General features: G+C 38.5%; 1 long non-coding RNA gene across 2 annotated transcripts in view; it reads left to right on the top strand.

The window, feature by feature from the left end:
- Nucleotides 1-6,404: 6,404 nt before the first annotated feature.
- LOC115268721 (uncharacterized) overlaps nucleotides 6,405-27,221 on the top strand; it is a 40,717-nt gene continuing 19,900 nt past the window's right edge. The window contains exons 1-2 of one of the 2 annotated variants that reach the window (XR_009995827.1): nucleotides 6,405-7,350; nucleotides 21,286-21,558. This is a non-coding gene — a long non-coding RNA (uncharacterized LOC115268721). Of the gene's footprint in view, nucleotides 7,354-21,285; nucleotides 21,559-27,221 lie in introns of both variants that reach the window. The other variant, XR_009995826.1, reaches the window with a different exon arrangement.

The following is a 27,221-nucleotide window of genomic DNA, read 5'->3' as shown; positions in this document are numbered from 1 at the left end:
TTCAAGTAAAATTAATCAATCAAGTGCAAATTTAAACAAATTATAATCAACTAGTTGTGTAATTTTCAAATTTTGAAAACTTTTGGAAGTATAAAAATTTACAGCTCGTTGATTTTTTTCTAGATGAATAATAACACGTTCATGCTTTTGCAAATTTACAACTAGCATCTTCTGGTGGCAGAAGCACGAACCAAATGGTCAATCAACTGAAAGATATCAACTTCCCAGGTAATCAGACTCGGAGATATATAAGATATAAAATTTGCATACTCATTAGCACCACTTACTGGCGAAATATTGATTTTAACGACCCATCAACCAAATGCACTTAACCTATTTGACAACTTTGCCGAAACCACCATCTCCCTTCCAGTAACCAGGATCCTGAGAACTATTGCATATACATTTTTATGTTCACTAGCGTCATCTAGTGGTGAAATTACGATTCAAACGGACAACTATCTGTAAGTTTTCGATCTTTTAGAAGGTCGGCACGAGAGGTAACTTTTCCTCCATTTGGTGCTTGATCCATCAAACAACTTTGCCGAAGACACCATCTTTCTGAGTAAAGTGGAGCTTGGTGGTCATTCGGTTAACGTTACCAAGCGTGTAACCGCACCATACTATCCACTGGTGCATGTAATGTATGTCGTGTCCATGGTCTAGTGTTAAGTTCTGTTCAGTCTGTACAGCCTCTGGCTGAAGACGGTGTCCCGTGCCTTTTTAATCGGAATCCTGAGCTACATAAGATTAAAAATGTACATGCTCACCAGCGCCTCCTAGTGGTGGCATTTGAAATCAAACTGTCACTCATCTATAAGCCCTTGATATACCAAACATCTTTGCCGAAGACACTATCTTTGTAAGTAATAAGGATTCAGAGATACATAATGTATGATATTTAAGTGCTCACTAGCGCCGCCAAGTGATGAAATTTTAAATTAAACTGCGAATCATCCGTAAGTACTTTACCTACCAAACAACTTTGTCGAAGACACCATCTTTCTAAGTTATCAGGTTCCCGAGATACATAGGATATAAAGTTTATTTGCTCACTAGCGCCGCCTAGTGGTGGAATTTCCAACTAAACGGCTAATAATCTGAAAGCCGTTTACCTACCAAACAACTTTGCCGAGGCACCATCTTTCTAAGACATCAGGATCCTGAGACATAAGATATAACATGAAATTGCTCACTAGCGCCGCTTAGTGGTGAAATTTCAAATTAAACTGCGAATCATCCGTAAGTACTTTACCTACCAAACAACTTTGTCAAAGACACCACCTTTCTAAGTAATCAGAATCCCGAGATACATAGGATATAAAGTTTATTTGCTCACTAGGGCCGCCTAGTGGTGGAATTTCCAATCAAACGGCCAATAATCTGTAAGCCGTTGACTTACCAAACAACTTTGCCGAAGACACCATCTTTCTAAGACATCAGGATCCTGAGATATAAGATATAACATAATATTGCTCACTAGCGCCGCATAGTGGACGTATTACGAATCAACTTTGTCAGCATTAAGTAGCCCATGAAATTCACAACAACTTTGCCAAAGACATTCCTCCTCTAAACAATCAGGATCCTTAGATATTTTAGAATGTATGGGTGTTGTACAAAGAACAACGCGCAACTGCTCGCGTTACAAAAATTGGCGCGATTGCTGAAAGCGAAAGGTTAAGGAAACGCTGCTTTGTACCGTTTGATATTATCGGTTTGAGCTGTAGCAACTTTAGCCTGGTTGCAAATGTCTGATAACAGGGTGTCCCATGCACCGAAGAGCTCGTCTGGCCCGAACAGGTCACGTAGAACGTTGGTGATCCATTGACTTTAAGAGGTACATCAAATCAATTTTATGTTTTTCGACCCTTCTCTGAACTTTAAAACTTGTCGAAAATTAATTCTCTCAGCACAAAAAGAAAGATATACTGGTTTGCTACAAGTTCTCCGAACAACGTAGGACAATTAAATTAAAGGATACATTTGTAATTGTCACATAATATCAGAAAAACCTTGAAAAGTTGTTTTTTTTAATAGATTTTGTTCTGGATCACCCTCATATACGTCATAAGCTGGATATTTGAAAACGGCATCATATTCTCTAATGTTTTGTGGTTATTTGCTTCTCTAACATCAATGATGTATGAGTTGAGCATAAATTATTGAAATTTGTGATTTAAAAACTAGCTTTTCTGGGGCAATCATGCTTTGGCGCGCAGAAAGTTGTATTGCGTCAGCACTGATATTAATGGGCAACACGCTTGTTTGCTGACACCCGCGATAAGGGTAGCCAAGGCAAAATGCAAGGAAAGCAACTACCGTCGTGCGGGGTGTCATTGGGCCAAAATGGGGTGACATTGGGCCACTATTCCGTACATTTAGAGTACGACAGGAATGCATTTTGTGTGCTAAACTACTAGAATACATAATTCTAAGATACTTGGCATCCACCATCAAGCTCTTTGACTTATATTGAAGCCGTAAGATCGATGGACCAATTTTACCCTCTAGGCCCAATGTCACCCCTAACGACGGTATGTTTAGTACAATTTTGCGCCACAGCGTGATTGACTCCGAAAGGCTAGTATGTGGGACACATTTGGCTTTCGCGAATTCTAATAACTTTTGCTCAATTCCTACAGCATTTATGCCAAAGAAGCAAATAACCATATAACAATAGAAAATATGATGCCGTTTTAAGATATTCAACTTATTACGTAAATAAGGATGTTCCAGAGCAAAACCTATCAAAAAATCAACATTTTAAGGTTTTTCTGATTACAAATGTGATAATTACAAATGTTTACATTCATTTTATTGGCATGCATTGTTCGAAGAACTTGTATCAAATCTTTCATTTTGTGCTGAAAGAATTATTTTTTGACAATTTTTAAAGTTCTAAAATAGTCGAAAAACACAAAATTGTTTTGATGCACCTCTAAAGTTCAATGGAGTTGGCTGAAATTTTGACCATTTTCTTACTTCTTTTAGAATATCAATCAAAATATGGGAGTGGATTTAAGAATCAGAGAACATATTTAAAATTGTGGACAGGCCTAGTGTACATTTCGAAGACTGTTCAAAACTTAGAGCATTGAACGTTGATTCAAATTTTGGAGATCAAAAAGTGGACGTAAACCGATACGGCGTAAAAAACTGACGTAAACTAAGGTAGGATTGCATCAAATTGGCATCTGTCTCGATGTCTTAAAGTACCTTACAAAAAATCTGGAAATAATAATCTATTTTCGAATACATGTGATCAGTTGTGTACCTTTTAATTCCACCCTGTAATATGCTTATCCTTCGGTATCTGTCTGGTATTTGGCGGAATCAAAAGGTACAAAATTGATTATACTCATTCGAAGAGCGTATTCTGCATAGAGGGTTCGAAAAATCAGTTCTAAATAATAATATATGTTTGATGATTTCCAATCAACATGAGAAAAGAAACGGGTTTTAAGTTTTTAGTAATTTTAATGAATCGATAAAAACTTCCTAAACTATAAGGTTTAATATTTACGTTTTCAATGCATTTTTAAATCTTACATTCAGTTCTTCTCCGATTCCTTTTTGATTTTCTTAAACGCCGTTTAACCTAAAGTTTTAATTTGTTGAACAAAATTCTGTCACATGGTTCCATGGAGATCCACTGGGTACTGATTTTATAGACAATTTTTTGGCAATATTTGAAATACTACTAATGTTATCCGCTAAAGTAGTTTTAAAGTGACCAATTTGACCCCGGATTACGGTATTTAATCTGGCGATACTAGTAGAACATCGTGTAGTCAATATTCTTACGTACGATCAGGGGGTCTTGTGATAAAAGAAGTATTGCTGAACATTTGAGAAATCGCTTTCAGTGTCGGTTCTTTAAAAATCCAAATGACCCACACGCAGAAAAAAGTATGGTAAAATCAAAAATATTTCAGGTAAACTTAAATAAATTGGAAATTTGTTCTTTCAACAAAAATAAACTGTTTGGAGCAAATCGAGCGTCACATTTGAAGCAAATTCAATCCATTTTTGAAACAAATATGCATCTTCTGACAGGTTATGTTAGAGACAAATGTAAAAAAAAAATGTTTTTTGTAATTACGTTCTGAAAAACTTCACTTTTCAGTTGGCTGAAGTGTCATGAAAAGGCCTACTTTTCTCTTCTGATGCAAGTGTGCCGAAAAGTACTTGTTTTCGGCACTCTTAAAGGTGTCGAAAAGTAGAACGTTTCGGCACTTTTGCCAGCACACACTTTGCACTGAATGTCGTGTTATCCGTAGATTCAGCTGGTGATTTTTATTCATATTCCGATGGCAGTACGGGTGAGAAAGAAGCTGGTGGAAATACTTTTATGCAATTCAGTATCATAATTTCAATTTTATAATACTCATTTCAGTATCATAATGACCAACTTTTCTGTACCAGTTCATTATGCAACTGAAATGAGTTGCATAATGAAAAATAGTTGCATAATGTTCATTATGCAACTCATTTGAGTTGCATTATGAACATTATGCAACTCAAATGAGTTCTATAATGAAAAAAAAAAACATTGCATAAAATTTTGTATGGAACTCGTTGCAAAACTCGATTTTTCAGCACTCTTCGTATTTATCTAACTCGGCAAGCCTCGTTAGATAAATGTACGACTCGTGCTGAAAAAATCAACTTTTTGCAACTCGTTACATAAATAACTATTATGCAATTCAGTATCTTAATTTATATTTTATATATCTCATTTTGGTATCATAATGGCCAATTTTTTCGAACTGGTTCATTATGCAACTGAAATGAGTTGCATAATGAAAAATAGTTGTATAATGTTCATAATGCAACTCATTTGAGTTGCATTATGAACATTATGCAACTCAAATGAGTTGCATTATGAAAAAATCATTGCATAAAATTTTGTATGGAACTCGTTGCAAAACCCGATTTTTTCAGCACTCTTCGTATTTATCCATAAATGTACGACTCGTGCTGAACAAATCAACTTTTTGCAACTCATTACATAAATAACTATAGCGACTTCTGCCTTTGCCAACAAACAACTGTTTGACAACGGGAGCTCGATAAAAAGCTACACCATAGCCTACCTGATCGAATAAAAAAACTACACTGATGAGCATGGATGCTCGCACGTGGTTCCTCCTGATACATGATTGTGTTGCGAGAATATATTATACTAGATAGGTATTTTTCGTAATTACAAAAAATGTTGTATGCAACTCGTTGCAAAACTCGATTTTTCTTCACTCGTCGTATTTATCCAACTCGGCAAGCCTCGTTGGATAAATGTACGACTCGTGCCGAAAAAATCATCATTTTGCAACTTGTTGCATAAATAACTATTTTGTGGCAGGTCGGCCCTACCGAAATATTTGTTTTCCAATTAAATTTACAAAGTCATTTCCTTCTCTAGGAAAACCCACTTCCCGAGTGGCACTTTCAATGCCAACATCATGTAGATAACATATGCTTCCGAAATCAATGGGATTTCGAGGAAACTTTTGGTGAAACTTGACTTTTTTTGCAAGAGGAAATCTTGTTTGGTGCTGCAGCTGGAACTTGAGAATTTTGTTTATGTTCTCGACGGCGGAACGGAGGGCTCTTCAATGGGTATTGTAGAAATCAATATGTAAAGGAGCTTTAAAAATTAATATTTTAGTTTTAAATATGTTATCAGTTTATCGAATAAATATGAATATTTTTGTTTTAAATGAACGAAATTTGTCTCCGTGCATCTGGCATGAAAGCATTCAGCCAAATGACTTTTGGTCAAACGGCCTTTGATCAATTGGTTAGACACTCAAAATTTTTACTTTCTGAAATGTATGAGTGTATATGCGAACTTCAACATCGATTTTCCTATTGGTAGATTTGGTTACATGGTGTGTTTTGTAATGTTAGACAGGCTTGTATTAAATTTGACCGTTTCAAGCTTTTATAAAATTCTGCTAAAATTTTGTTGAAATTATGATAAAATATACATGAAATAGTATCAAATCAAAAGTATGCTGAGATATTGCTTCTATATCTTATCAATAAAGCAGAAAGCATTAGCTATCTCTAAACTATCATATGAACTTATCATAAGATAAATCCGTGAGTCGAAATACATTTGATTTGCTTCAATGTAACTTTCAAACCGAAAACTGTTGCATTTATTCTCCTGTATTGGGTGCCTACTACGACTATGTACCTACTCTTAGCCACTCACTAGAAATTCACCACCGCCACTCAGTATTCAGAGTCAATTTTCCTCACTTACATTTCCCAACCATTCTCACGTCTCATTATGTTTTCCTCAAAATGCAACCGTTTTCCTTCTCTCGATATTTGGCTCTTGATTCGACTTTTCCAGTCGGAATACTCTCCAGACACGATGCTCCACAAAACACCGAAAGGAACTCAATCCAACCAGCTGAGCGTTCCGAACGAACCCCATCAGAGCCAACGAACCCACCGCCACCGACCGGTCGACTGATTGAAATACATTTTTAACGAACTTCAGTCCCATTCGTATCCCGTTCGCCATCGGACGCGCGTAGCTCCTTGGCCTCTGGTTCGTCCGTTTGAATCCGCATGATTTGTGTTAGAAAAAGTTGCACCCTCTGCGATAGACTTGTCTCGTTCGTTGTTTTGCACGCCCTCCGGGCAACTCACGCGGAGAAAAGAAAACTCGAGGACATTTAATTAAACTTAATGAAGGATCATCATCTTTGGTGAACCCCACGCCCGACGAAGGCATGCCACGAACTTTGCTGCGCCGGGGCTCTCGCAGTGATTTGTGATGGTCGGTGGGTGGTCCCCGACTGGTCATTATTTGCGTGAATCTCCGCCGGACGCATTCCTTTGGACCTGACCGGAGGGTTGTTTACCCTGGTGATTAGCTAGCCGCCTACTACGGCTCTTGATGAAAACACATCTCCTCCATTATGTGTGCGCTCCTGGGAAAATCCATCACTATCACTCACCCTGGTCTGTGCTGTAAGGATTATCATCGGGCTGGGCTGACCGACGTTCTATGCTGCTGTGAGTGAGTGCGAAAGAAGTGCGATTGAGGAAGAAGACCACAGTGCTCGTTCAGTAGAGCAGCAAGCAACAAACAACCGAAAGAAGTGAATTAAGTAGCTTTCAACGACAAGAGTTTCTGTTGCCAGTGTCAGACCCTTGAAGGAAGTTTCGGTGAACCTTCGGTGGTGAAGAAGTGTGTGGTGCTGGGGTGTAAGTGAAAAAGTAGGCAAAAGTCGACCTCAAGCCACCCCGGAGAGAGAGGCCGGAAAGTTTGTGTGCCTTGGCGAAGTTTGCATGTTTCCGAGTGCGTCGTCGTCGTCGTCATCGTCGGTGGTTTGTTGGGAGGAGGGACCTTGTTGAGTATAGTCAGGAGGCGGTAGGCGTGGGAGAAAAACACGATTTATTTCAATATCCCTCCTCGCCGCCTCAGGTTACACAGTTCCTCTCTAGGGTGTTCCGAAAAAAAATACACATTGTCAGGAAACTTGGGACGTAATATTGCAGTCTGTCAAACTTTTGCAGAAAACTGATTCAGCATTACAGGTTTGGGGCTGTCCATAAACCACGTGGTCATTTTTTTGGGACTTTTCAACCCCCCCGCGTGGTCATTAGTCCATATTTACAAATTTTTTTATTTGTTCAAACAAAATGGTCATTGGCCGAACACCCCCCCCCCCCCCTCCCCCTCATGACCACGTGGTTTATGGACAGCCCCTTTGCAATAATTTTTGTTGAATTTCCTAAGTAGTTTTTGCTTCTGGCAATCTTAAAATGTTCTTAAGAAAATTTGCGAAAAAATCATATCAAATCTTTTCTTGAATGCATAGAATGAATGGAATAGAAACCGACTCTATTCTTCTTTTAACTTCAGGAGGAAGTTTAAGCAGTAGGTTTCATCGAATTCCTATAATTTCCTCCTTACTTACTTTCCGATGAGACTAAGGTTTGAGTGGCCTCTGCTGTACATAGTAGCCGTCTCCATTCCACTCGGTCCATGGCTGTGTGTCTCCAAAATCGCACTCTGCGAAGGGTCCGCGGATCGTCCTCGACTTGATCGACCCACCAAGCTCGCTGCGCACCACGTCTTCTTGTTCTCTCGAGAACCATTTTGGTCGGGTTGCTATTGCTATCTGACATCCTGATGACGTGACCCGCTTTTAAACTTCCTCTAGAATGTTGAAATTTCTTAGCGGAACTCAATAAGCAATAGAAGATATAAAATTACGTGGATTAAATTCATGGGAAGTTTTCTTGGAATTTCAGAAATAACTACAGTTTTTTTTTTCAAAGGAACAGGGTTCAAACCCCAGGTACAAACAAGGGCACCATTCAATTTTGAAAGAATTCATGAGAAACAATGGACTCCAGAGTAAATTCTGTTCAAATAATCTGTATCGGAAATTTGCAAACTTTCAAAACTTGTGTGGAACAATAACCCGGAAGGACGGAAATATAGCTAGGAATATCTGATTTTATGAATTATTTATCTCACAACAGGAAGTCAACAGCAATCACGGTACAGGCCGGAATAGATTATCCGGAAACTTGAAAGAAGCCACCTTGGATAATTTCTTACATCTATTTTTGTGTCTGAACAACTATACAAGTTTTCCTTCTGCTGGGGATTGCAATCGAAACTCGTTGCATCCGATTGTGCTCATTTTTTGTGTCTAGTTACGGCATATAGTAATAAGCTATAATAATTACCATCCAGAAATGAATCGAATCAGTTGAAAGACAACAGAGAAAATACAGTGGGCGTTGAAAACCATCAATCTTGAAATGAAACCATTGCACAATGGTCTGAAGGCCGTATTTATCTGGGGAAAAATATTACGCCTACTATTCTCTCGTTTGACGGGTGAAGATCACTGCGTCCAGATTTTACAGTTCCGATGGCGCGCATCGCTCGTAAGTGCAGATGCCAAGCCAGGCTGCTGCTGCTCAGTCAGTTGTTTTGAGTTTTGCGAAGTTGTGCTTCGTTCGACGGCAGTGAAGAGAATTGCCAGACAAAAGAAGTACAAAACAAGCAACAAAGAAGGCGCGACGATTACTCTTTATCCCTACTGGTAACAGATGATGACATGATCTCGAAAATTTTTGTTGCAGACAAAACGGGAGCTGAATTTGTTGCGTACTTTTCAACTCGTGAATAATCAATTATTGCAAACCCAAAGCCGAGACTGTTTGATGATAGATCTTCAGCAGAGTTGCGGTGTTTATCTACTCGAAGTTACCGTTCGAAAATCGCAATGCAAGGCTGGAAAATCTCTAAACTCGGGGTGTACGATGTTTATCCTATTATTTTCAAGTTGGGACAATATTATGTCGCATTGGGTGGATTGTTGCAACAAATACAGATTGCGACATCGTCTTTATTGTTGCGCGATGGTTGAATTTTGATTCACTGTTCGACGGCAAGAAATTCAGATAATCAGCGATGGAGAGATAAATGGAGGTAAATAGATGGGTGAGTTCGTTCCATACTACCCAGGTTACCAATAAGAATTCAAATAAGCCGTATTTCAGTTTTAAAACTGCATTCTATCTACTTACTGCTGTATCATAGCGGTTTCACTGCCCCAAATTGGTAAATGACATGCTACTTCGAATTTGACTTTGAAAATGTTTTTAATTATTTTCATAATGGTCCCTAAAAATCAAATTTAAACTCAAGTGCATGTCTGATAAAAAGGCACTTACACCTAGCCACAAAGGCCACGACACGAATTAAATATCTGTGTCAAGATGACCCCAATTGATGGTTTCATTGTAGAATCAATAACGTTGCACAGTATACCTGACCGATTTGATGCTTGCAATGCATTTTCGAAATACTGCAAGCATTAATTATGAAAAGAAAAATGGTGGAAGTAGTTGATTCTATCGTTTTACAGGATTCTTTCAATGAATAGCTGTGTATTAGTGTGGGTAATCGGAACCGTTTTCTCAGATCAAAGCTTTTTTTATTCCGTTTCGGGTCCTGAGTATCTGTGCAAAATTTGATCACGATCGGTTGCGTCTACACTTTGCGCATTGCAATTGAAATTTGTATGGGATTTTGTATAGGAAAACATACTTTTTGGCATTTTAGCCATAAGTTGAAAAAGTTTTTCTGAAAGTTTTTAGCCGATACTGTAAAATGATAGCCTAGGATGTTCTGAAAAACTTTGTTGAAGACCGCAAAGCGATCCGAAGCTTATGAAAATAGTTATAACCAACGAACCGCATGCATGTGTTTATGTTTTAACATGTAGAGGAATAACGATAGCAACAAAATCGTGTTGTTTCGTCAAGCAATGCCAACGCTATAACTTTTTTCATAAGCATCAGATCACTTCGCGGTCTTCGACAAAGTTTTTCAGGACACCCTAGGCTATGTTTTCACTTTATTGGTTACACGGTTTTAGAAAAATTCGAGCTTGTTATGAGAAAAATGCAAAAAAGTGTGTTTTTCCATGTAAAACCCCATACAAACTTTAAACGCGATGCTCAAAACGTAGACATAACCGATCGTGCCCAAATTTTGCACACTTATTTGGGTCCTGAAATGGGATCAAAAAAGCTTTGATCTGATGGGATACCATTGAATTTTTCATTTTTCCATATAAACGATGACCCACTCTACTGTGTATGTGTACTAAGCTGGCCCACACTTATATGAAAAACAAAAATTTCGAAAAATGCCAAGTCTTACCTCCTAAATCAAACTTTTTGAATTTTGCCGCTAGATGGCGCTGTAAGCGTTCAATAATCAAACCCTTTGATATTATTGTAGGTGAGTATGTGCTAAACAACTTTGTCGAAGACCGCAAAGTGATTCAACGTCTGTGAAAAAAGTTATACCCTAGGTAAAGTAAGGATAAACTTTATTGTTGTTTTTCCAATACATGTAAAGGAATAATATCAATAATGAAATCTCAATATTTTGCCTCACTTTGCCTAGGGTATAACTTTTTTCACAGCCGTCGGATCACTTCGCAGTCTTCGACAAAGTTCTTTGGCATATAGTCACCTACAATACCAAAGCTTTTATTTATTGAACGCTTACAGCGCCACCTAGCGGCAAAATTCGAAAACTTAAAATTTCTGCATACATTTCGCCAAGTTTTCCCATACAAACTTCAAGCGTTTTGAGCGCCCCCTTAGGCTCAACCGATTTTGCTCAAATTTTGAACGAAGCTTCTGGGAGCCCAAAATAACTGATTTAGGAGGTAAGACTTGGCATTTTTGGAAATTTTTGTTTTTCATATAAGTGTGGGCCACCCTAATGTGTACCCAGGTAACCAATAAGCAGTTAAAATGTCATTAATTCGGCACTATATGCGCCTTTACAGCAGGTCATTAAATGCTAATCTGCCGTATATACGCCATTAGTGCTAATTAAATGTAAGTTTTGGCTCGATATACAACTGATTAAATGCTTATCCCTCCTATCCCCCAGATTGTCAAAAATAAAAACCAAATATTTCCCCTTCCCGTTTTGTGGCTCTCCTTTCTCTTCTTTTTCTCACTCTCCTACTGTGGAACTTTTGAGGCATGGAACGCGTCCTGAACTGCTGTTGCTGTTTTTTTTTGTTGCTACGGCCAATGGGGTTGGATCCCTCGATCCTCGGCTTGACGATGGTGCTGAGCCGCGCTACAGGGTAAGCTGTTTCCCATTGATTTTATTCGTTGTTACATATGATTGACTGGAAATGCGAATGATGATGACTTCTACAGCCGTGGCATGTAAATAAGAAAAAGGAAATGTGTTGTGGTTTTAGCATCACTCATCTCTCTTAGCAGTTTCATGGCAATAAAGTAGCAGGTATGATGCCTGTTGACCAAAATATACCATGCATTTGAATGCTATGAAACTGCTGTCTGATTTTGAGTAGCATTTGAATTGTTAATATAGAGCAGTTTAGCAGTCGAACTGCTTTAAAATGGCAGTAAGCAGGTCGAATGCAGATATAAGACAGAAATACGTGTTATTCAAATGCTTATTGGTTACCTGGGTAGACTAGACTCCCAGTCAACCAGTGATCGTATAAGATGTTGAATAAGATGTAAAGTGGAAGCGATATGCGTACATTTTACATGCGCCTAAATGGAGGCTTGTATGCATATGGCCTCTACTTTATCATCTTATGCAACATCTTATACGATTACTGGTTGCCTGGGTAGGGCATGTCAGGTAATTCTAGTATATTTTATTTTGTTGTTTTCTGACTCATTGAAACATTGAATGACCGCTCCCAAATCAGCTTTTATTTTATAGTTTTTCAAAACACAGCAACAGACGCTTTCGTTGTAAGTTGAATGAAACAATTTGAATTATGAATCCATAATTGTGGTTCAATACTCGACTTAAAATATCTAATTCAATTTATTTGCAGAGTATTTGAGTACTGGGTGGAAATTTTAAACCTCGAGCGATCGCGGTGTTGTATTTTGTACAACAAGTTGAAAAAATCTCGTATTTTGTACTCAGCATTAGCGTGGTGCTGGTGGGAGTAGCCAACCGCGCGAGTGCCGGAAGGTTAACATTTCATAGTAAATAATCTTACCTTTCACGCTCTATTGATTTTTCAAACACTAAGTGATTATAGAAATTATATTTGATGTTTATCACAAATTTTGGAGTTCTAAACTGGTTTTGAACTATCTTTCAACGCTGAATGAAATTTGCAACTGTGTCATTATTGTGCATAGTTAGTACGGAATCATACATTTATAGAGAATGATCCAAACTTTTAAGTTTCTTTCAAAAATCTAAGGCGGCTTTTTGAAAAAAAAAATAGGCTTGGGATTATGAAACACTTTTACAATTTTACAACATTATTTCAACAGATATTGAGGTGGTGCGAATGAAAAGAGTTCGTTCTTTCTACGATTGTTGCCTTCGAAGTTGGTGATTTTCGACAGGGATGTTTGGATATTTCTCTGGGGATATGGCTGCGTTGATTTTTATAGAATCTTCTATGAAAACCAACGCAACTTGTTGTGACTGATAGCTAGATACCCAGAGAAAAAATGATGCCCTCCTCAGTTCATTCCGGTTGGTCTCCAGGCGGTTTGGGTGACGAATAGCACCAACTCAGAACTTCCGGAATTAGCGGCTGCAAGAGGAGCTGCTGCAGGTGTGAGTATAAGTGCAACATCAAACTGGTTTGCATTTGCAGTGAACATCGCTGTGATATTTAAACACTTTTTGATTCGACATTCGACATATGTCGAATAAGCGGGGTACGAATTAAAACGTGTTGAACCAGCGGGGTAAGACGGTATTTAGAAATTATTGATGGGGTCCTCTCTATTCATCCGATTCTAGATGTTTATTATTCACAAACTGAAAGTTTTATAGAAATTATGGACATTTGTAGTAGAAGATTTTTGTGTGCCGCGACAATTCAGAAAACGCCAGAATAGAAAATAGTTTTGGAATCACTAACCTGTATGTATGGTATGTGGGGGCAAGATGGGTCAGGGGGCAAGATAGGTCAGTACCGTTTTCAATCGCGCAATATATGTTTTGAATCTTTCAATAGTTTTCCCAGATGAACGACGGGGATACACAATAAAGTGGTACATTGTTTTGAAAATTCTATACGTTCCTCACACAGAAAAAAAAAATATTTTTTCGTTATACTCCTTATGCTATACATTCCATATAACTACGTGTATTGTGTAGACGGGGCAAGATGGGTCACCCTAATTTTTCGGTATGTTTGCATAGTTTTTGAAAATGTTTTATTTTTCATGGAAAGGCTATTCTGTGACCTACATTATCGAAGCGATGAGAGCACTGAAAATTTGAGAACATATTTTTTAAATTTTCCTTCAAAAAATATGGGTTTTCAAAGTCCGTTCATGGCTACCCGTACAAAAATCTTCTAGTTCTGAGAATAATCTACCGATATGTTTCAACACTTTCTTCATGTAATCTGTATGTCTATGAAGCTTAGATGTATAGAGAAAAACTAGAAGATATAGTATTTTTTGTTGGAGGAAAATCGAGTTTTCTAATAGCTGACCCATCTTGCCCCCGTTAAAATGAGGTGGGGCAAGATGGGTCATGTTTTGAAAATTGTTTGTCAAGAAGCAGGTTTCAAACTTTATTACCTTTTTATACTCTTATATCATAGCTGACTAGTGTATCTGAGAGGCGTGGTAGAATACAGAGAAATGCGATTTATATTCAGAAAGTTATAGGGATCCATTTCTTAGGTGACCCATTCTGCCCCCACTTACCATGCAATAATGAGTATTTACTCGCAAAATGTTAACATAGTGTCACAGTTTCAAACTTTGCTTAAAAAATGTAAACCATATAGTTTCGATAAGCTTTGGAACCACAGTTAGTGTGTCTGAGTAAAGCATCACACGAAATTTCCAAATTTAAATCTGGAGGGAATCCAGAAGAAGCTCTTGAAGGAATCCAAGAACGAAAGGAATGTATGAGAATCTTTCCATAAGTCTCCACCTAACTTTCGAAAAGGGCGTTTGAAACCATAACATAATTTTCTTCTTCCAAAGATTGTAACCCGAAACTGTTTGTTGGATTGAAATTATATCGTCGAAGATATTTGGGGATATTTAAAAGACTTTTAGAAAGAAAGGTATACTAAGAGTAATATTCATCGCGAATCTATGTTAGATGTCATATGTGTATGTAATTTCAATTTTCCAAAAAACGTATACCCTTGGAATACCTTCAACATGGTGCGTGGTGCACTCAGTTGAAACGAATCTGTAACTTATCAGTACCGGGCTGACTCAAGTCGCAAAAGAGACTCCGGCAATCCCAGGGTTGGCTAGCTACTGCTACGGCTAGTATTTATCTACATTTTCTCTACCGCTCATTTTATTAGCCATCTTCACTCTTGGTAGCGACAACATGTTCACAGCACTACAGGACCCTAACGCATCTGTGGTATATCTACTGTTCTTATACAGGGAACATGAAGGGTCCAACATTCAACATAAAATTCAAAACAAAAACCAACAATTTGTAACCCAACGGTTACACGGTACACGACGTGACCGCTCCTGGTTTGTTTTTTTTTTTTTGATATTTCAGTCGCTCTTGATAGTAGGAAATTGAAACTCTGCTAGATCTAAGAAGTCATGAATAAATATATTTTGATGTAACCCGAATTCTTAAATGAGGACAGGCAACGGGAGGAGCCCGTTCTTATTCAAGTTGGAAAACATCAAGTCAAAAATGGCATATTTTTTCACCAGAATAAAAATTACAGCCAAATGTAGCGTGCAACCTCCAAAAGGTTATAAAGGGGTTCCCTATGGAGCTATCTTTCGTTTTGTACGAAACTTTAAACGCGATTATCTCGAAATTATTTTTTTTTGAATTTTTATTATTATTACTTTATTATAGAGATTTTCAACCCTAGGCTGGTTCATCTCTTATTATTTTTTTAAGTGCGATTCCGATAATCACGATATCTGAAAAAAGTAGCTTTTTTTATTGTCCGTATTTCAAACCGAAAACCTGCGCTGCCGTGACTATTGTGACATACACTACCGTTCAAAAGTTTGGGGTCACCCCCTCAAAAACATGTCATTATTTTAGGCCCATATCTCCGCCAATTTGCGTCCGATTTCAAAACCCTAGTTTTCATTCAAAAGATAATAAGTCAAAGAAACTTTGAACATGATTTAAAAGAAACTTTTTCAAAAAGTTTTGTATGTTAACTTAACCCAAAGTTGCCAAATTTTCTAAAAAATGAATATAAACTTACGGCAGTGTCGCTGGAAGTTGGGTCGACCAAATTTTAAGATGAGAGCGGTAATATGACCCATTTTCTATTAGCTTTCAACTGCTTTTTACAGAACTTAGCTAAAAAATCTCGAAAAAAAAGTTATTAAGTAAATTAATCCTTGATGTCATCGACCAAAAGTTTGGGGTCACCCCTCAATATGATGTATCGGCCAAAAGTTTGGGGTCACTTTCGCAAAACATGGAAAAGTGATTTGATGATATCTTCGTCATCTATAGTTCAATTTTAATTTTTTTTGGCTCATTTCAAAGATAATTAACTAAATTTACGTTTGATATCTTCAACTTAACGTATTTAACGATTTTTGTATATAAAAATGTTATATAAAGTTAGCACATTTTACCACGCTTCAAAAAATGAGGCAACTTTACGTTAAGTTTTAGTATGTAAATTTCAACAAATATGTGTGGTTCAATGTCTATGCAGTAAGTATCATTCATTTTGTTTCAAATAAGCCAAGAAGAATTAAAATTGAATGAAAGATGACAAAGATATCAACAAATCACTTTTCCATGTTTTACGATAGTGACCCCAAACTTTTGGCCTATACATCATTTTGAGGGGTGACCCCAAACTTTTGGTCGATGACATCAAGGATTAATTTACTTAATAACTTTTTTTCTAGATTTTTTAGCTAAGTTCTGTAAAAAGCAGTTGAAAGCTAATAGAAAATGGGTCATATTACCGCTCTCATCTTAAAATTTGGTCGACCCAACTTCCAGCGACACTGCCATAAGTTTATATTCATTTTTTAGAAAATTTGGCAACTTTGGGTTAAGTTTACATACAAAATTTTTTGAAAACGTTTCTTTTAAATCATGTTCAAAGTTTCTTTGACTTATTATCTTTTGAATGAAACCTAGGGTTTTAAAATCAGACGCAAATTGGCGGAGATATGGGCCTAAAAAAATGACATGTTTTTGAGGGGGTGACCCCAAACTTTTGAACGGGAGTGTATGTGCTGCTTGGACAGCCCTTAGAAAGTCGCATATTATGTTGCACAGGAAGACGTAGTTCAAGAAATTCAATGAGAAGTCTTTGGAGGAATTCCTGAAGCAACCATTATTGGATAAGCTCCAGAATAAACTAATCAAAGAATTTTCCCAGAAATCCTTAAAGGGGTCCATAAAAAAAGCTGGATAAATTTTTGAAACCTCTCGAAAGAATTTTTGAAGAATCCTTGTATGAGTTCCTTAGAAGATTTTAGCAAATAATTTCAGCATGAATGTTTGTAGAAATACTCTATCGAGTTTCAGTAAAGTCATTACAGAATTTTCTTTATAAAAAAGGAAACCAATTCCAGAAGAAAGTTTTGGAAACAAATCTGGACAAATCTTTGGATAAATTCATCATGAAAACCATAGAGGAAATCCGAGGAGCGCTTGGAGAAATTCTTGAAAGAATCATTGAAGGAGCTTCTGCTAAAATATTTGGAGAAAATCCTGGAGCAACACCAAGAAGAATTCCGAATCCAATCTTCGGAGTTAGGAGATATTTTCAGAGAAATCTTTGAAGAAATTTATGAAGGATCTCATGATATAGATACATTTAGAAAGCAAAATGTAAGACATAACAATTCCCAATGAAATCTTCAGAGAAATTTCCCAAATATTTCAGGAAAGAAACCGCCAAGCTAAAATATCCTTATTTTTTCATCAAAATATGCTGTTTTGGACTCATATAAGCTATAGTAAAATTTGATTGATTTCAATGGCTTTCTCAGTCTGTACAAATTTGAGTGGAATAACTGGCGCTCGACGAGCATAAACAGCTCTTGAAATTTTCGTCATATCTTCACCCTAAAATGTTCTAGCCATTCTTGAGCTGCATTCAAGTCTCCCAAATTCAATGTGAACTTCTTGCATAATCAGGCGCTCACCATGCTGTCGTAATGCACACACACAGCGTGTCTGATTCTTCTTCTTCTTTGTGGATCTACGTTCCTATTGGAATTTTGCCTGGCTCTATTCAATTTAGTGTTCTTTGAACACTTCCTCAGTTATTAATTGCAGAGCTTTCTTTGTCTGCCATTAGTGCCATTGCATAAATTCGTATATTAAAAGACAATTCACACCGTCTTCAGCTAAAGGATGCACAGACTGAACACATTACATACATTAGACAACGTGATGAATTTTTCGTTCGACGAAAAGTTTTCACCGACTGGAGCGGGAATCGAACCCACACTCCGAAGCTTACGATACGCCTAGACGACTGGCGCCGCTAACCGCACGGCAACGAAGCCCAAGTACGATGATGATACCAAGGACAGTCGAGAAAAGTTTCTGACCGGAACGGGAATCGAAACCAGCCGTTTTCAGATTGACGATCGAAAGCCTTATCCACAAGGCTGACTGGAGACCCCCAAGCTCCTCACAATCAATGTTTTTATCGCAACGCATTAATGAGATATTTTTTTTTGAAGGTTAGTTCAAAATTACCGCACGCACCTTATAATTTAGTGTACTCTAGAATGGCTTTGGAGTATCTTTGAGTAATAGTTGGTAAATTCCAATAAATTTTAAACTTCTGAGCAATATTATCTTCGAAATTGATACAACAATGATTTATTGTGAAGTCATGTGAAATGTGTATTTTGCTCATAAACTTACTAGGCATGTTAACTTGGTGAAGCTATGAATCTCCATTTTCGCGATCGAAGCACAATCCTTTAGCATGCTTATAGAGATATGTCTGTTATTTACGTATGTCATGATCTATTCCTTCAAAGAATAATTAGGAACCAACAGTTGGAAAGGCCGCATCAACATTTTGTAAACAAACACGTTCCTCTAGATTACGGGCCTTCCGGAATCCACTCAATATCATCAACAAATATCACAGTTTTCTGGGATAGAGAACAGAAAGTGTTTGTTTACAAAATGTTGATGCGGGTTTTTCAATAGGGCACTGCATGCTGCGGTTGCTAAGCTAAATTATTCTAAGCCTTTGACATTTCGTAGCCTTGTTGTTTACGATTCGGACTTCGGAAAAAAATTGCTAGTTTTTCATGGATGGTTTATTTTTTTTTTTTTCAATTCACGGCAGCACCACGAGGTCCTTCTAGCATTCCGCATGATTTTTTGGATTCCTTCAGAATCTTTTTCTGCGATTGCTAATATGCTCCGAGATCCCTCCATGAACTCCTGTTAAAGGAAAACCAGAAGGAACTTGCTGGAGTATATCCTTAAAAAAAATCCGGTTGGAACTTCATGAGGAATGCCATAAATTGAAACTTCAGGAGGAATTTCGCAAAGTACTCCCTTATAAACTCTTGTAGGATGTTCATTTAACACATCTAAAAGATCTGCAGGAATCCCAAACGGAACTCTAGGAAGAAACCAAAAAAGAGTTCCCAAAGGAATCCACAAAGGGGTTTTTGGAAAAAAATTCTGACAGAAGCCCAAATAAAATTCGCTGAATTCTTGAAGCAATTCTGGAAGTAGTTACTGAAAGAACCCCGGAAGGAGCTCCCGGAAGGATCACGGAGTAATTTTTGAAGGAATATTGAAAGAAGTTCTTGTTGGATTACTGGAAGGTTCACAGAAAGAATATCTGAAGAAATCCCACAAGTAACTCTGGGAGGAATCTCCTATGAAATTCTTGGAAGGAATTCCAGACGGAATTTTGAAAGGAGTTTCTGTAGGTATCTTGGTAGGAATTGCTGAAGCAATCCCCGAGAAAACTCCTGGAGGAATTCTGGAAAAAATCCCAGGTGGATTTGCTTGAATTCCCATGCCTATTTTCCAAGATTATTATTGGTAATCTATTAGGACAATCTAGGATGCAATTCGTGGAGAATTTCTGGAACTCCTTGAGAAGTCCTGGAAGAGATCTCTTGAAGTCACAGAAGGAATCTCTGAAAGAATCCTGAAAGGAGTTCCTAGAGTAACCTTTTAGGAATCTCAGAAAGGATCCTTGATGGAACTTTTGAAGGAACCTCAGACGGAGCTCCTTAGGAATCGCAAGGAATCCTATAATAAATTTGCAGAGAAACCAATATTTTGAAGGAATTTAGGAGCTCCTGAAGTAATATCAGAAGGTATTGTTAACCCTCGTAAGATGTTAAGTTTTTTCGTACCCTGATGACGTAGTGCACGTCCAGCGTGCCTATCTGAGTCATAGTGGCCTCAACATCCTACTAGGGTAAAGAAATCTCAGAAAATTTATATGGAACAATTTCTGGAGTACTTTTTGGATGAATCCTGGCATGATCTCTTGAAGCCTGATGGAACCTCTTTAGGAATCTCAGGAGAAACCCCTTGAAGAATCTCATTATGAACTCCCTGAGGATCCCACAAGAAACTCCTGGAAGAGCCCTGGAACAAACTTGTAAAAAACCGCAAGGAACTTCTTGGAAGAATCTCGGATGGAGTTTCTGCAGAATTCCAGAAGTACCTCCTGGAGGGTTGCCACCGAGTCGACATCAAGTCATAAATCAGCATATTTTCCCACACGAACCCCACATGTTGAATTGGGGCAAACTACCCATTAAAAGCAGACGATTTTTTTTTCTAAGTCCGAATCGTAAACAACAAGGCCATGAAACGTCATTGTGTTTGTTTGGCTATTATCCCGAGCAAAGGTGGGTAACAAAATGATAACAAGTTCTGTTACCTGTTTATCATTCGTTTGATAATTGAGTTTGGTATCATTTAGGTTGAATTAAGAGCCAACATAACAAAACTGATAACCCAAATTTACTCCACGAATACCAAAATGATAAGAAGTTAAGTTATCATTGAGTTCAAGTTGATAACTAATTGTGTTATACAGTATTTTATTCAATATTACGTTTAGTTATCAACATGAAAAAATACAGCTGATTGATAACAGGTTTTGTTACCATTTGGTTATCATTCAGAGCTATTTTACCGACCAAAAAAGGAAAAAGTCTTCTTCACCGACAAAGTTAGCAGTTGAAAAAGGTTCCTTATTATTATTATTCATGTTTTCGGGTCTCGAACCCTGATCGAGTGATTACCGGCCACAACCGATACCCGTATACCAAAGGGACTCAGTGAGAGGGAGAGTGGTTGAAGGCTACGCATTCGTACTGCCGTCGCAGATGGAAAGCGGAATCTATTTTTAGATTCGAAGTCCACCAGACCCTGAGTTTTGGGAAAGCTTTGAAATGTGCGTTTGGAAACTGATAACATATTTTGTTATCATTTAGTATTTTTATGTTATCGTGATAGACCAAAATTATTGATAACTAAATTTGTTATCATCTGATTATCATCAATTGGATTTTTTTTTTATCTAAGTGATATCACTTAGTTATCCGTCTTTGCTCGGGATCATTGATTATTGATATCATATCATCCTTGCATTTTTTTGATAACAGGTTTCTGAGCTAAAGTGAATATAACTCTTTCCAAGTTAATGTTACCATGTGGATAGTAAGTTCCACAAGTTTCCTGACAATGTGCCATTTTGGAACCCCCTATGAACACACTTCACCATAATCTTCGAATATTAGGAGTTGATCAGCCTGGTACAACCAAAAAGATTGTTCGAATCAGCAGTGCAGTGCGTCTCCCGAAAAGGACACAGGAACGGGAAATGACGAGCGAGCGATCTGAATTGAAATCGTTCACCCTGCCGTACACCGCCCGTTGTTCGTGAACGAACAAGAGTGAAAGAGTTCCGGTGATTTTGCTTTATTTGGTGAAAGGATTTGCCAGCTGGCGGCGCCGGAGAATGCTGGTGAAAATTGTCGTAGGAGTTCTGAGCCGGATACTGATCCTGACAGGTGAGTGGGGCCGGGAAGAGTGCTTCGTAATGTTTTTTGGGTGGGTGGGTGATTGGGTGGCGACTTCGATGAGGGTGCAAGTTTTTCTGTTTTCGTTGGGGACCACCTCCACCGGCTTTTCGGGGCGAACAGGGATTATTGTTGTTTGGTGAACTGACAAGCTCTTAAGCCTAATGTATTGTATCGACAGGTGAATGGGAGGGGAAATGGGGAATGATTATGTATTCTATTTCCGAAATGGACAGGTTTTCTGAATGAGTTGTTAAGGGGGATGACTATAGGTATTTGATGTAGTGTGTTTCTAAGATATTCAGAAATGAGTTACACATAATTTCTAAAGATCGAGAGCATCTTGCTCTCATGGTGGTAAGAGCGTTCAAACTTATTGATGATGAAATTTAGATACCACAAAGCAATGAAACAGTACTTCTTAGTGCTACTTCATCTTCCGAGAATGCATTGTGCCAAAAGCTGGATCAGTCAAACACACTGGAATTGTTCGGTGTTTCAAACAACCCTTCACTCTGAAAAGTTCCGACTTCTGCCAATATAGTCTGCGTGACGGAACAATCTCTTCAACTGAATTTCCAAATTCGCCTAATTCAGTTCGGCATTCGAATGCGTCACACATACACTCTCTCCATCGCTTCTCCCAAGTTTGGCCGAGTACCTCTCCATACTGGCAATCTAGTCCATAGCTAAAACTCCAAAATGACTCTCGCATTCGCTGCCAGCAGCTGCACTCTACATCACCCAGCTTCCGAGGATCGAAAATCGAAAGCCATTTCGGTGCCAATCGATTCCGACTTCATCGGCACCATTCATGTCGATTGAAATTGCACACTGAACCGTTTCGAACAACCGTCGTACTACGTACTAGTCGTCGTCCTCGGTGGCAATGGCAATCAATATCACCTAACTGGCACTTCCACATCCACACGGTCGTCTACGTCGTCGTTATTTCCGCGGATCTGCTGGCGAGGGAATTCGAATTGCTAAACAATTTTATTTAATTAAATTCGAATCTTTTGTCCGTTCCGGGGGAGTTAGCTCCCGGTGTCAACGGCAGAGAGCTCCACGCCAGGATTGATAAAGTGTAATCTGCAGCAATTTGTTCGCTGATGCATACTATAACAGCCATCAGTGCCAGTTGTGTGTAGGGGTCCGAAAGTGTTGAAATGTTGACTAAACTTTCATTCACAGAATTGCACTGCTGGCTGGTCGTTCATTAATTCAACGGCGACGGATGGGTGCCAGGCAGGAAGCAGTGCAGCTGAATTTTAATGGGGATGCATTTTCCATTTACGGTATATATTCGTATATCCGTTGAGTTATGTTCATCCGAGTTGTTTCAGAGTTGGTGATGTGAGGGCACACGGATCGGTTCTTGTGACCCGTGGAAGATATGACACTTTGGTGACATGCCGGCACCACTTCTAATGAATATTCAGAACACCAAAAAAAAACGTCTGTGACATCTGATATATTTGGGTAGACCAGCTTTCTCTGAACTTTTGAGTTTAGGGCTGGTCATCGCGAACATGGAATGCTTCTCTCTACGGGCAAGGCGTCGGATATAGTGAGCTCGTACAGATAGGAAGCGGGATGCATGCAATCTGGTGTTTTATGCTGCCAAGGCCACACTTGAGACCTGAGCGGATTGCCAATATGAACCCAACAGGGCCTTGAAGGCATCAAGAGGCATCTTTTCTTGTTACCAGGGACTCGGTTTCCATGTATAAGATTGTGTCGAGCCAGGGCGGACGATGCTGGGAGGGTCACCGATAATGAGGAGCTTGTGGAAATTACAACAACCTTTAAAGCGGAAAAGGCGCAATGTTCAGATAGAATTTAAAACCTGGTCTTGAAAGCAGCCATCACACAAACATTTATTTGCACATCGCATTAGGATAACACAAAATCAACAATAGTATGCCACAATATTCGGTTAGCGAAAGCCGCTCTCCAACCTCGGTCACGCGTTATGTGATTACGATTCACCTAATGCGCCCATCGTGCTCTATGTACTACGCGCCTACTTGTGTCAAACAGATCAGTAGTCAACACAGATTTTACAGGGTTGTTGTCCGGCATTATTGCAACATACCCTGCCCGTCGTATACTTCTGGCTTCGGTCGTCTTCTGGATGCTGGGTTGGCCGTAGTGTGCAACGAATTTTAGAGTAGATCGGCGAGTATGCGGGTTTGGTCAAAATTACACATGTTCCAACCTTTTAGATGAATATAACATGTTTGAAATATCGATTGGACCATAGCTGTATTTTTAAATACTAAAAAATTCGAAGCAGGCACTTGAAAATGTACTTTATGCAATTCAGTGTCATAATATCCATTTTATAGGACTCCTTTCGGTATCATAATGGCCAATTTTTCCAAACTGATTTATTATGCAACTGAAATGAGTTGCATAATGAAAAATAGTTGCATAATGTTCATTATGCAACTCATTTGGGTTGCATAATGAACATCATGCAACTCAAATGAGTTGTATAATGAAAAAATCATTGCATAAAATTTTGTATGGAACTCGTTGCAAAACTCGATTTTTTCAGCACTCTTCGTATTTATCCAACTCGGCAAGCCTCGTTGGATAAATGTACGACTCGTGCTGAAAAAATCAACTTTTTGCAACTTGTTACATAAATAACTATTTTCTGGAGTTATTTCAAATGTAATGTAATTTCCACACATATGTATTATAATGCAATTTTTTTTTGGCTTATTCGTTTATTTCGAAGGCTCGGGCGCCACAGGGGCATAGCAGAGCCGAAGCCATTTGTATTTTTTTTACATTAGCCAGAAGATAAAATATTAAAACCCTTAACAATACACAAACATAGTTACAATTAATTAATGATAAATTTCAATTTGATCCACGGTGACCATGCAGGCTGCTGCTATCCGGACCGTATCCTCATCAATTAGCTGTTGACGTTCATTTTCATCGTAAATCCATTCTTATGTAGGGAAATGCACTCTCCACTTCACACAAGTTATTTCGGGAACCAAGGCGCGACTGCAATCACTTCCGCCAGCAGAAGTGTTCGTCGCGATCGAAGTTTCAAGCATCTGTTTGCTGACGGTTGGAACAACAGACCGGTGAACCCTCATTCTTCTTCGCCTTCTTTCTGGATTTTTTGTTGTACTGTTTAGTCCACTGCTCGGACTCTTCTCCTGTAACAGCGGTCTCTTCTTTCTCGCTTTCAAGCTTTTGTTTCCATCTCCCTTTCGCCGCTCTTGCAGCGTCGGACAAGATCTTTTCAGATGGCTGTCCGATTTGCACGTGAAGCATTTTGGTTTCCGTCCATCGTATGCAATCCTTCCTTTTCGGTTATGGAAATAAAGCACCTCAGGGATTTCCTGGTCCATGTCCATGTAGACTCCACGTACCCCAGTGTACATTTCAAGCTGGAACTCTGATGGGAATCTTTCACGCATAATGCGTTTTATTTTCCCGTAGGGGGATTAGGGGCATAATGGACACCCTAAGCAAATGAGTATGCTAGGCCTGTAAAACTGAGTAAAACTTAACATATTATCAGTTGACTTTTAACTTTAACTTGTTTCCTACGTATTTCAATCATTTACAGCAGGTAGAATGTATGTATTGTGAAGAAATAATGAATAGTAAACCGTGTGTTTTTCAGGGCTGGCAGGAAAGGTACGGGGCGAAATGGACACCCAACGGGGCATAATGGACACCCCTGCATATTTTATGCTAATGCTTTGGTTACACCGACCAGTTAAGTAATTTGCCTATGGAGATACCACAGATATAATACTCCATCTTAGACAAGTTTACATTACATCAAAGTTAATTAAATAAACTTTAGGCTAAAATAATCGGATTGATTTTTTCCAAACTCTCCAAAACGCCAAACAGTATGCAATGCGCGTACATCCATTCGTAATTGCCAGTGTTCATTTCGCCCCGAATCGACTACAATATTAAAATTGCTATTTTAAGTAAATTCGGATCAAAAATAAAATACTTCATCCATTGCTAAATCTTCGTATACATGTAGATAAAGTAACAATTCATTTGTTTTAATGTTGGGCATACTCAAACACTTGTAATACCTTATTTGATGCTGCTTCGAAATTATAAGAATTTCACCATATGGAAAACATATTTCAATTTCAATGATATTTTGGAGCAATATAAATGGTACTTTTGTAAAATAGAACCATGACTTGTTCCTTTACACTTATGCATTGAAAGTTTTACATAAAAGTCAACGGTTTTGGCAAAATCAGGGGTGTCCATTTCACCCCGGGTGTCAATTATGCCCCTAATACCCCTATTTCGACATTACAGAAGCTAATTTCTGATCAGACACTTCCAGAGGCAAGTCAAACACGCACATAGCGAGTATTCCCGGGCAGAAGTCAAGTACTGACGATCAAAATGTGCTTTGATTGATGAAAGAACTGAAAATAATAGAAAAAAAATGTCCCTAGGACGTCTGACCAATAGCAAAATTTGCTATTTGAAGATTAACCGAATAGCTCGCTGCTGTTGGTTAGCTTTGTTATGATGATGTTGGTCGAGGAGTAAATTCCAGCTATTATTTCCAGTACTTTTACCTCTTATATCAATCAAACCAATATCACTGTTCGATCTCCATATCAAAATATGCTTTTCTTGAGTTTTTTTCTTCTGCCCGGGCAGAGACTTGGCTTCCATGCATAGAATTGCATCGGGCCAGGGCTGGCGATGCTGGAAGGGTCACCGATAATCAGGAGCTTGTGGAGATTACAAAAACCTTCAATACGGGACAGTTGCAATGATCGGATATAATTCAAAACCTAGTCATAAAGGTAGCCATCACAATTTTTGCACAACGTCACAATTATTATAACATAAAAACAAAAATAGTATGCAACTATACTCGGTTTGCGTCACGTCCAATTCTCGCCAGATTACGCTTCACCTGATTCGTCCATCGTATTCTACACGCCTTCTTGTGCTAACCGGATCAGTGACGATCAACATTGCTATAGTGTTGTTGTCCGGCATTCTTGCAACAGACCCTGTCCACCGTATCCTTTCTGCTTTTGCCATCATCTGAATGCTGGATTCACCGTAGAGTGTAGCGAGCTCAAGAAGAGTATGCGGATGCTCCCAATAAAGTTGAGAGATCGGCAGCTCCATGTACTTAAGTTCCAAATTCCTGGAACGTTTCGAGACCCCCATGAAACTCATCTTAGAGCTTGTAAAATCCTCTCAAACTCTCTGGAGTTCCTTTGAAACCTCCTGGAACGTCTTGAAACTGCTCTACAACTCCTCTGGATCTGTCTTGAAGCTCTTCTAAACAAGTTCTAAACTTCTAAAAAACCTGGTACCTACGAAAACGCCATGACTTATTTTGAAGTCCTTCGGGAAGTCCCTGAATCAGCCTTGAAGCCCTATACAGTGCTGTCATGGTAGAATCAGAGCTGGTTACTCAAGGTTTCCCAATTTCAGCGCCCTTTATACTGGTACGTCCCCAAGGAAATGAATTCCCTTTTAAGGCGAAACTGGAAGCATTTCCTCACTTTTTGGTTTTGAATTTCTATTAAATAACGAAGCAATATTTTCAAAATCGGTTTCCGTACACATGTAGAGTATGGATCAAGGTATCTTCTGATTTTTTTGTGGTA

This window comes from Aedes albopictus, unplaced genomic scaffold, assembly GCF_035046485.1.
Source record: "Aedes albopictus strain Foshan unplaced genomic scaffold, AalbF5 HiC_scaffold_27, whole genome shotgun sequence".
NCBI lineage: Eukaryota > Metazoa > Arthropoda > Insecta > Diptera > Culicidae > Aedes > Aedes albopictus.
Note: the sequence above shows the minus strand (reverse complement) of the source record. Positions and strands in the feature narration are given on the sequence as shown.